This window comes from Balaenoptera musculus, chromosome 10, assembly GCF_009873245.2.
Source record: "Balaenoptera musculus isolate JJ_BM4_2016_0621 chromosome 10, mBalMus1.pri.v3, whole genome shotgun sequence".
NCBI lineage: Eukaryota > Metazoa > Chordata > Mammalia > Artiodactyla > Balaenopteridae > Balaenoptera > Balaenoptera musculus.
This window is the reverse complement of record NC_045794.1, coordinates 93,373,379-93,383,599: the sequence shown is the minus strand read 5'-3', so window position 1 is coordinate 93,383,599 and position 10,221 is coordinate 93,373,379.

The window sequence follows — 10,221 nt, the reverse complement described above, 5'->3', positions numbered from 1 at the left end:
TGTAAACTTCCACGCATCCTCTCTCAGCTCAATGCAAAGTTCCTCCATGCAGCCTTCCTTGACACCCCCGGGGGGATGCAGGGGGGAGTGGCTGCAGTACCCAGAGCAGGTGAGAGCCCAGAGCCACAGGGTCCTGGACTCCCACCTCCGCCTGCTCAGAGTGTGACCTTGTGCAAATTACCTGCATGTAACTTCACCAGGGCTCCAGACCCACCTCTGTGACTTACAGGCATCTGCAAACAGCGAAGGGCCATTGAAATGTCACAGAGCAAGACCTCAGCTCAGAGCCTGGGGCACGATAGCCCTAAGAGTTAGCCGCTATGATTTTGATTCCCCTGGGGTCCCTTTGCCTTGCACCTCCCTCCCTCACTGTCCCACAATCCTCGGGGCTCACAGCTGTCTTTCCCCAACACTGTCGTGTAGGGCTCCCTTTCTCTCCCCAATACCCAGCTTGTGCCCTGACATTGATGGGGCCCTTAGCGACTGTGTGTGGAACGGATGAATGAACGAATGAATGAATGACTCCCTGAGCACAACAGGGCCGGGGTTAAGGCCAAGTGAGTGTGGCATTCCCTTGGGCGCAAAATTTCAGGAGACACCCAAATACTCAGTAATCAAGATGATATTCTAATACAATATTGTAAAAAAAATTTTTTAATCCATGATGAACAAAATATAAAATTTTAAATGACGACAGGCTTGGTGACAGTTCACGCTGAGCCATACTGGAGTCTGGCAGGAGGAAGAAGCAGTGTCTTTTCTCCTGAGCAGAGACAGAGTGACAGGAGAGAAGAGAAATGAAGGAAGAGGGTACAGGGCAGGGGTGGGGACCAGGGGCGGGGAGTGCCCAGAACCTGTGGCCACTGGATTCCTGGCCTGATTGTTCTTTGCTTTTCTTCTGCCAGGAAGGGCCTGGCCGGGAAGTGCCTGGAATGCCCCACGGGGCAGAGAAAGCATGGGCTGTGCTCCTCCGTTGTGGTCTGGGGGATGGGAACCCCACCCAGAAGGGGCCACCCCAGGCCTGGTCACTAGTGGGAGGAGATAGGCCCTTCCAGAAATCGAGGTGGTATGGGCTCACTGGCCCGAGCTCTGTGACCTGGGATCAACACGCGCTGGGCTCTCCAGGTCTCCAGGGAGCATGAGGGGCTCCATTTGTCACCTCGGGGAAGGCCTAACACCTCCCCACCCTGTTTCCCCCACCTAGCGAGGGCAACAGACCCACACCGCTGAGAAGTCTGGCTCCCGGTTAAAAAGCTGTGTGTGCTTTTCAACCCTGACCACAGGCAAGCACCAAGCTTTCCCTGGGTGCCCTCCACCTCAGACTGGGTACACGCAGTGCAGGGCCGGCTCTGGGGGAGCTGAGGTCAAGGACTCAGGCGTCCTGGCCGGTCACGCTCTTTTGCATCTTTGCATTCCTAGGCCTCTTAGGTGAAGCCTTGGGTGGAGGCCTCCTTATGGGGGGAGGGGAGGACACTTCCCCCCTCTGACTAAGCTGTGCTTTTCCACGCCAAGCCCTAGCCCTGGTCCTCCCCCAAACCCAAGGTCCATAAAAGGGCTGGAGCCTCGTGTTCTGTCTCCCTCAACAATGACCCTATGGGGGAAGGGGGAGTCGGCTCTTTCTCCAGTTTTACAATCTTGCTTATACCATCTTATAGCATCTTACACCATCGCAGTAAGTGATGAAGGTAAACTCTCTCAGTCGTCGGCTTGTTGTTGTAATCAGCTCTCCGATACCTGGCAGCCCAGTTCCCTCTCCCCGCTCAGCTGAGTTCCCGACAAAGGCCACACTCCTTCCTCAGTGGGCAAAGGTGCCCCTCAGCCTCGGGGCTCCCTGTGTGATGAGGACTCACTGATGGGAATGTGTGACCAGGACTCAGCAGGGAGGTGGCCTGAGCATGGAACATCAGAGGTTAACAATGGTCCACTTCTAAAAATAAAGTTGCCAATAATATAAAAACCAACAAGCAACAACAACAAGAAGTTACGCAAAAATAAACCAAGAGAAGCTTAATTAGGTTGCTGAAGCCGTGGCTATGGTGTGAGTGTGAGCTCCCAGAGGGCAGGACGGGGCGTGTGGGGACTCAGCACTGTTCTGATGGGGGGTGGAGGTTGCCCACAGCCCACCCAGTTCAAGGCAGGCTGGCTTTTCTCAACTCTGTGATTCTTTTCTCAACTGCCATGAGTGTCGTGGAGCCCAGCTCCTCTCTGGCTGGGACTTAAGAAGTTTTGCTTGTAGAATTAAAAAAAAAAAATTCTCTACTGTATTTGCATTTTTGTTTGTTTTCATTTTTTTATTATTTTTATTTATTTATTTATTTATTTATTTATTTATTTATGGCTGTGTTGGGTCTTTGTTGCTGAGCTGGGCTTTCTCTAGTTGCAGAGAGCGGGGGCTACTCTTCGTTGCGGTGCGTGGGCTTCTCGTTGCGGTGGCTTCTCTTGTTGCGGAGCACGGACCCTAGGTGCAATGGCTTCACTAGTTGTGGCATTTGGGCTCAGTAGTGGCTCGTGGGCTCTAGAGCGCAGGCTCAGTAGTTGTGGTGCACGGGCTTAGTTGCTCCACAACATGTGGGATCTTCCCAGACCAGGGCTTGAACCCATGTCTCCTGCATTGGCAGTCGGATTCTTAACCACTGCACCACCAGGGAAGTCCCTGAATTTAAAATATTTTAAAGTTCTGTACTCTAAAATGCAGAAATCCTGAACGTACAGTTTAGGGATTGTTAATAAATCTATACACTCTTATAACCATCACTAGAGCAAATACAGAACATTCCCAGACCCCAGAAGGCTCCTTTGTGTCTCCACCCCGTCACTCTCTCTCAAAGATAACCATTACTCTGATTTCTCTCACTGTAAATTAGTTGTCTTTTTTTTTCTTAATTGGAGTGAAATATACATAGCATAAAATTTGCCATTTTTACCACTTTGCACAGTTCAGTGGTATTAAGTGCATTCACATGGCTGGGCAACCATCACCACCATCCATCTCCAGAACTTTTTCATCATCCCGAATTGAAAGTCTGTCCCCATTAACCAATAACTCCCCATTCCCACCTCCCCCTAGTCCCTGGCAACCATCATTCTACTTTCTGTCTCTAGGAAATTGACCATTCTTGGTACCTCATATAAGTGGAATCATACAATATTTATCCTTTTGTGACTGGCTTATTTCACTTACCATAATGTCTTCATGGTTCATCCACATTGTAGCATGTGTCAGAATTCCTTTTTTTTTAAGGCTGAATAACATTCCATAGTATGGATAGACTATGTTTTGTTTATCCAATCATCTGTCAGTGGACACCTGGGTTGTTTCTACCTTTCAGATTATTGTGAATAATGTTGCTATGAACACTGATGTACGCATATGTGCTCAAGCCCCTGCTCTCACCTCTTTTGAGAATATTCCCAGAAGTGGAATTGATGAGCATATAGTACTTTTGTTTAAATGGTTGAGGAGCTACCATTCTGAATTGTGCCTGTTTTTGAACTTCACTTGTATGGGATCACTTTATGCTTAGTTGCATCTTACTTGCTTCAATTAAACAAAGTGATAGGCAAAAGCTTTCTGACTCCAGAATCGTCCACAGCCTGCTCTGTTCTGCTTATTCATTCTAACTCGCTCATGCCATGGGTAACCCCTGACTCTCAAATTCTGGTCTAAAGACCACCTGCAACTTCTGAGGTGCTGTGAAAAATGTAGATATCAGACCTCCAGATAAAATGAGAGTGAAGCAAAACCACAGATTATATCTCCCAGATACTAATCAAAATGAACATGAAAATCAGACAGAAATGTACCAGTAGCAACCAATCGAGGATGTGGAAGTGACCTTCTGCTCTCGATTTTATGACACAGAAGCAAGGAAATCTCGAAGAGGCCAGCAACCCAGCACAGGAAGCTCCTCTGGCCCTTCAGTCAGAAGCAATACTGAGAAAGAGGGTGAATCAGCAAATCTGAACAGAAATGCCCTTCAAAGTGGAGAGGAGCTGCTCAAGGGGCAAAGTAGACACCCTGCAAAAATCTGGGGAACGGCCCCCAAGGCTCCTGCATACCACCTGCACAGGATCAAAAAGAAAAATCAGGCCAGCCTCTGCTGCTCCAGTGTGACATTCCACAGTGAGTCAAACAGCCAAAGACAACACAAGATCTATGACTTCAGTTGGTGTGATGCTCTAGATATGACGAGGGTCCCTTTCACAACGAAACCCCTAGATCCTGGGTCCACTTAGTCTTTAAGAGCACTGCTGGACTCCTGAGGGGAGAAGGAATTCTCTAAGGCACCCCTTCTTTTCAAACAAAAACCAAAACAACAACAAAAATCAACAAAAATAGTGAGCTGAAACCCGAGTATTAAGCAAACTGGAAATGTGGTGTTGAATTTGCGATCAGTGCAAATGCTGATTAACTGCTCTGACCATTTGGAATGGATGCCTTGGGCTCCCAACAACAGGGGAGGCTGAACTCAAGATTCTCACCTTAAACTCAGAACCCTGGAGGAGACCGCAATCCATTCTAGGGTAGGATAGCCTCTGCCTCCTGGCGGGAACAAATGCAAATCCCTCTGGAGGAAAGCATTCTCGGTTTCCCATCTATAAGCTCACAATCAACAATCACCAAGCTCACCAAAAGAAGCTGCAGAAGGTAAGTAGAAACAACAACAGATATAGACCCCCTAAGAAACAAAGACTTTGGAATAATCAGATATTGGACATAAAATATATGTGTAAGAAAGAGATAAAATCTGTAGTCACACACTCTCTCTCCTAACTTCCCTCCCTCTCTCTTTTCTTTCTTTTTTCATTATCCTTATTTGCTCACCGGCCCACGTGTAGCCCACCTCTGTGCTGGGCTGTTACCCTGCTCTGACATCCACTGTTACAGAGTAGAATTGGGCCCTTCAAAAAAGATATGTTGCTGTCTTAACCCCTAGTACTTCAGAATGCGACCTTCCTTGGAAATAGGGTCTTTACAGAAGTAATCAAGTGAAAACGAGGTCATTAGGGTGGACTCTCATTCAATATGACTGGCTTGCTTATAAAAGGGAAATGTGGACATAGAGATACGCGCAGAGGGAAGACGTATAGACACACAGGGAGCAGACGGCCATGTGACCGCTGTGATGCATCTCCAAGCAAAGGAACGTCAAGAATTGTCAGCCAACACTGGAAATTTGGCCGAGGCAAGGAAGCATTCTCCCCTAGAGCCGTCTGAGTAAGCTCAGCCCCGCTGACACCTTGATTTTGGACTTCAAGTCTCCAGAACGGTGAGACAATAAATGTCTGTTGTTTTGAGCTACCCAGTTTTGGTACTCCGTTACTGCAGCCCTAAGAAAGGAATTCACCCTCCTTGCATGAGTCCTGGCTGCCTTCCCGCCCTCATCAGGCCACCTAGTAACTTTGACTGAAAAGGAAGGAAGGGAGGGAGGGAGTCTGGAATCAGAATTTGAATACAGGCCCATCTGTCTCCAGAGGCCATGTTCTTAATTATTCCACTCTTTTTGTGCTCCAGTAGGAAAGCTAAGTAGTTGAAAGAGAGATTGTGTGGCCTGCAAAGCCATATTTACTATCTGGTCCTTTATTAAAAAAAACTTTGCCAGCCCCTTTTCTGTAGTAGATGGTCAAAGAGCATCTGATGAGAGTATGAGGGATGGAGTGGTGACTTCTGCCCAGTGAGGCAAGGGAAGGCTTCCAGGGGCAGTGACAACGGAGTGAAGGAGGATGTAAAATTTTGACATTCATTCACATATCCACCCATTCAAATAGCACTGAGCACCTGCCATGGGCTAGGTATTGAAGATGAGTAAAAGCTGTTGCCTAGCCCCATGGAGTTCAGAGTCCAGGGAGGGTCATGTGCAAACCTCTCCCTCCTATGCATTGTGAGGACCTCCCACTCACAGCGGAAGCACGTGGAAACCGGAGATGCATCTCCTAAGAGATCAGAAAAGGCTCCACAGAGGAGGTGCCCGCAGAGCTAGATCTTGGAGTTTATGGAGGCTCTTGCCAGGCAGGCTTCTTGGAGCTGAAGGCTTTTACTGATTGTCTCTGGGGTCTACTCATTGACCTGGTTCACTTAGGAGGGCACCAAGCAGTCAAAAGGGCTTCCACAAAGGACTGGGTCCACACCCGCACTTCCAGGCTCCCCGGCAATGAGTGGCACCCCAAGGTCAGAGCTAGTTAGAGGTTGAGTGGAGGCCAACACTACCTCTGATGACTTTGAGGAGAGTCAGGGATCCCAGGAGCAAACGTGAAATCCTGAACTTTCTATACCCTTTCCTCCCGCTGCACGCTCCAGCTCCTGGGGCCTCGGGAAGAAAGATGACCAAGGAAAACTCAACATCGCCCCATCTCTTCACTAGGAAACTCAGTAAGAGGAGGAACCATAATGCTCCCGACCTTCTCCTGCCTCTGCCCTCCCCCAATCCCTGCAGAATATTCATTTTAGCATTGTCCACGGTCTACAGCAGTTGCTTGCATTTCTGTCTTCTTTGGAAGCCTGACAGCCAATCAGGAGCAGGGACCATACCATTTATTTCTTACCATTTATTTCTTATTCTGATGCCAAGGACTGGTAGATACCCAATTAACATCTATTGAATGGACTAGAGTGTAGTTAAATCAAACAGAGGGGACAGGATGGGATTGAATCAAATAAGAATAGTAAAGGCACCAAAAGACGATCTCAGGAGGACATAGGTGGCCTCCCTACATCAGTCTCAAAGGTCACAGGCTCTTCCAATCGTCCTTTTTTGGGTAAGTTCTAAATTCCCTTTGTGGGTTTTGTCTGGGAATTTATCTACCACCATACTTTTAACAAAACATGTTATGGTATCTAAGTGACTTCCTTCTTCTTTCTTGAGCAACTGCAACTACCAAAACCTCAGTTCATTATCTCCTCAGTCCAGCCAGCTCCTGTCCTGAAGGTCTTTCCATAAACAATTTACATTCAGTACTTCTGACCCTCTTGCCTTCCCACCTGCTAGTAGATCTGAATTTGTGTTGTTGATTCTGCTCTGGCAAAAACTCAGCCTTCTGGAACTTTCTACCTGCCTCTCTGCCACACCCTAGTCAGGCCTTATTATGTCTCCGAGAGTTTCCCATCAGACAGTCCTGCCTTGCACCACTCTCAGTGCCAGCCCTTCCTCACAGGGCTGCCATGTTGTACAACTCCAGAAGGCACCATTCACTTGTGCTGTATGGGATTTGGAATGGTATGTCCTGAGACATTGCAACACTGTGACCCCGAGTGGTCACCAGAGTGATCTGTCACCTCCTTGCTCAAAAAAAGCATCAACCCTGGGATTTCCATTACCCAGGGCATTAACTCTGAGTCCATCGGAGTAATTTAAAACACTCCATGGATCTACCCTTCCAGACTTACATGTCACCACTTGCAACTTCCCCCCAACCAGACCGTCCTCTCTAAGTGTACTCTGAAACTCATCATTTCTAAGACCTTGAGTCATTATTTCTCACTTCTCTCTTCTGTGTTTTCAAACTGGTCCTCTAAGCCATAAACATAAACAGGCTGCTGCCAGCTTTAAAAACAACCCCCTCCTTTGCCCCAGCACTCCTCTCAATCACCATCCTTCTCTTCATTCATTTAACCAATATTTTTGAACACCCACTGGGTGCCGACCCTTTGTTCTAGGCGCTTGGGATGTATCAGTGAACACAGCTGACAAGGGTCTCTGTCTTCGGGACCATTTTGGTCTCACAGGGGAGAGATACACTCACCAAAGATCATAAGTTAGTGAAGGATAAAGGCACGTAATATTTTTGAAGGGGATAAATGCTACCATGGGAAAAATAGGTGGAGCAGGGTAAGGGGATTGGGTGGGTGAGGGAAGAGCAGTCTGCAGCATTAAATGGGATGGTCGGGTCCACCTCCTTGGGCAGAAGAGACACTTGCCATTTCTAAAAATCTTGTCTACAATCACCACCATCACTTCTCACTTCCCACTTACTCCTCAGCCCAGGGAAATCTGCTCCATAAACACTGCTTCTGACAAGGCCAGCAAGGCCCTCCACATTGCCAAATCCATGGTCACCTCACTGTGGAAATAGAGCTTGGACAACTGTTGAACACTCAGTACCTGATGCATGTCTGTGCCTTGGCCTTGGAACACTACGCTTTTCTATTTTCTTCTATTTCTCCTTCATCATCTCTTCTTTCTCTGCCCACCCCTTAAGTGATAGCATTTGCAAGGCCCATCCATGCCCTCGGCTCAGCTCAAGCTGCTTTCCCAAGAAAGTTTCATCCATATAACATGCTGACGAACCCAAATCTGTTTTATCCCTGAACTCTGGAGAAATCTACAGGCTCCTTTCTGTTTAGGAAAGGTGAAGCCCCTGCCCTCTTGCCAGAAGCTTTCTCCGCATAACTAAGTTGCAGGAATCTGAAGGGTCCCTGGCAGAGCAGGAAGAAGGCAGTGGAGCATTTAGGTTAGAGCCCACGGTCTAGGGTAAGAGGAGGAATAGGAGAAGGCTTGTGTTGGCTGCAGAGACCCTGTAAATATGGTCACAAGTGAAGCCCAAGTAGAGAGACCACCAGTGAGAGCTCCTTGGGGTCTGAATGGCCATTTTTGGTGGTGTGTTCTGTTCCAACCCTGGAGTCATGGTAAAGGCAGGTTGCCTAGATTGCTGTGAACCCCAGCACAGGGTGTTAGAAGAAAGAACATCCTGCTCTGTCCGCCCTTGGTTTTTGCTTTCTGTGGTTTCCCTCCGGGCAGCCATAATGAAAGAGGGAGCAGGTGTGGCAGTGTGGATATGGAACCATGTGACTTATTACGACACCAACTTGACCAGGAGGAGCAATGGGACAGTTGAACCCGAAATGCCTCTCAGACACCAAGCTCTAGTTGACTGTTTGTAGAAGACACCATTTTTTTTGCCAAACCATGTTGACTTTCCACCTAGCCACATAAGCCCGTAATTAACAATCACCATATTCACAAAGAAATGAGCCAGAAACAAACAATAGATACTGACCCTCAAGAACCAAAGATATTGGAATAATCAGATCTTGGATATGATATATTCTTGTCCCCAGTCCCAAGTCCCAAGGAGGCAGAACTTGATTAGTCTGAGCTATGTATGGTAATTCTCCTCTTGCCAGAGATTGGCTTAGGGAAGAGGCATGTGCACTCAATCTGGCCAAAGAGTCATGAAGGGTAACCTTGCCTCCCGAGGAAAGACATCGTTCCTACCTCCTGACATTGTCCTCTGCCTGTGACGTCTGGAGCAACCCCAGCCATCATCACCCACATTCTGAGCTGTCAGAGCAGAAGCAGGGAAAGCACATGGGTTCCTGATGAGGTCGAGACCCTGCACTGACTCACATGGTACTGTCCCCCCTCCAGGCACCATGTCTTACTGCTCAGCTACTTTCAGTGGTTTTTTGGTTGCTTGCACCTGAGGGGGCCCTCTTCGCTGCACCCTTTTATATACTATATATTCTTCCCCCATTCATGGCATCCTTCTTCGCTCCACAAACCCTCCCAGATCTTCCCCCAAAGTGATGCCAACCAAGTCCTTGTGACTCAAAGTGTGGTCCCTCGACCACCAGCAGCATCACCTGGCATCTTATCAGAAAAGCAGAATCTCAAGCCTCACTGCAGATCCAGTGAACCAGAATCCATATTTTAACGAGATTCTCCAGGTGATGTGTGAGCGTATCAAAGCTTGAGGAGTAAAGAATGACTCCAGATGGTGCCTCACCTTGACTGCTTGTCTCTTTCATGTATATTTAACTTTTCTCCTTGTAATGCCGCTGTTACCACTGGCAGGGCAGCCAGAGTGGAGCATGTTCAGGGTGGCCCTGAGTTCCTTGACTCTACCAGGCTAGGCTGGAGCTCTGCTCCAGGGCCCCTCACTCCTGAGGGTAGAAGAACGTAAGCTGATCCTCAGTGATTGCTTGTTTTCTGGCCTCATTTTGTTGTTTTTTTTTCCACACAAGATCTGACTGCAGAGCAAAAGCATGACTTAAACTCCTTAACTTAAGCCTGTTTAACTTACACCACTGAATTTACCTGTTTAACTTGATGCTTTTCCTTGCTTTCTATCATAGACAGCTCCATTTGATCAATACCCCATGCATCCCCCTAACATTTTGGTATTTCGTGTCTGGTGCTCAGATACAACCCCATCTGTGAGCCTCAGACCTCCAGAAACTCAGCCTCCCACACAGCCTTGTGCAAAGGTGCCGTGAGACATGAC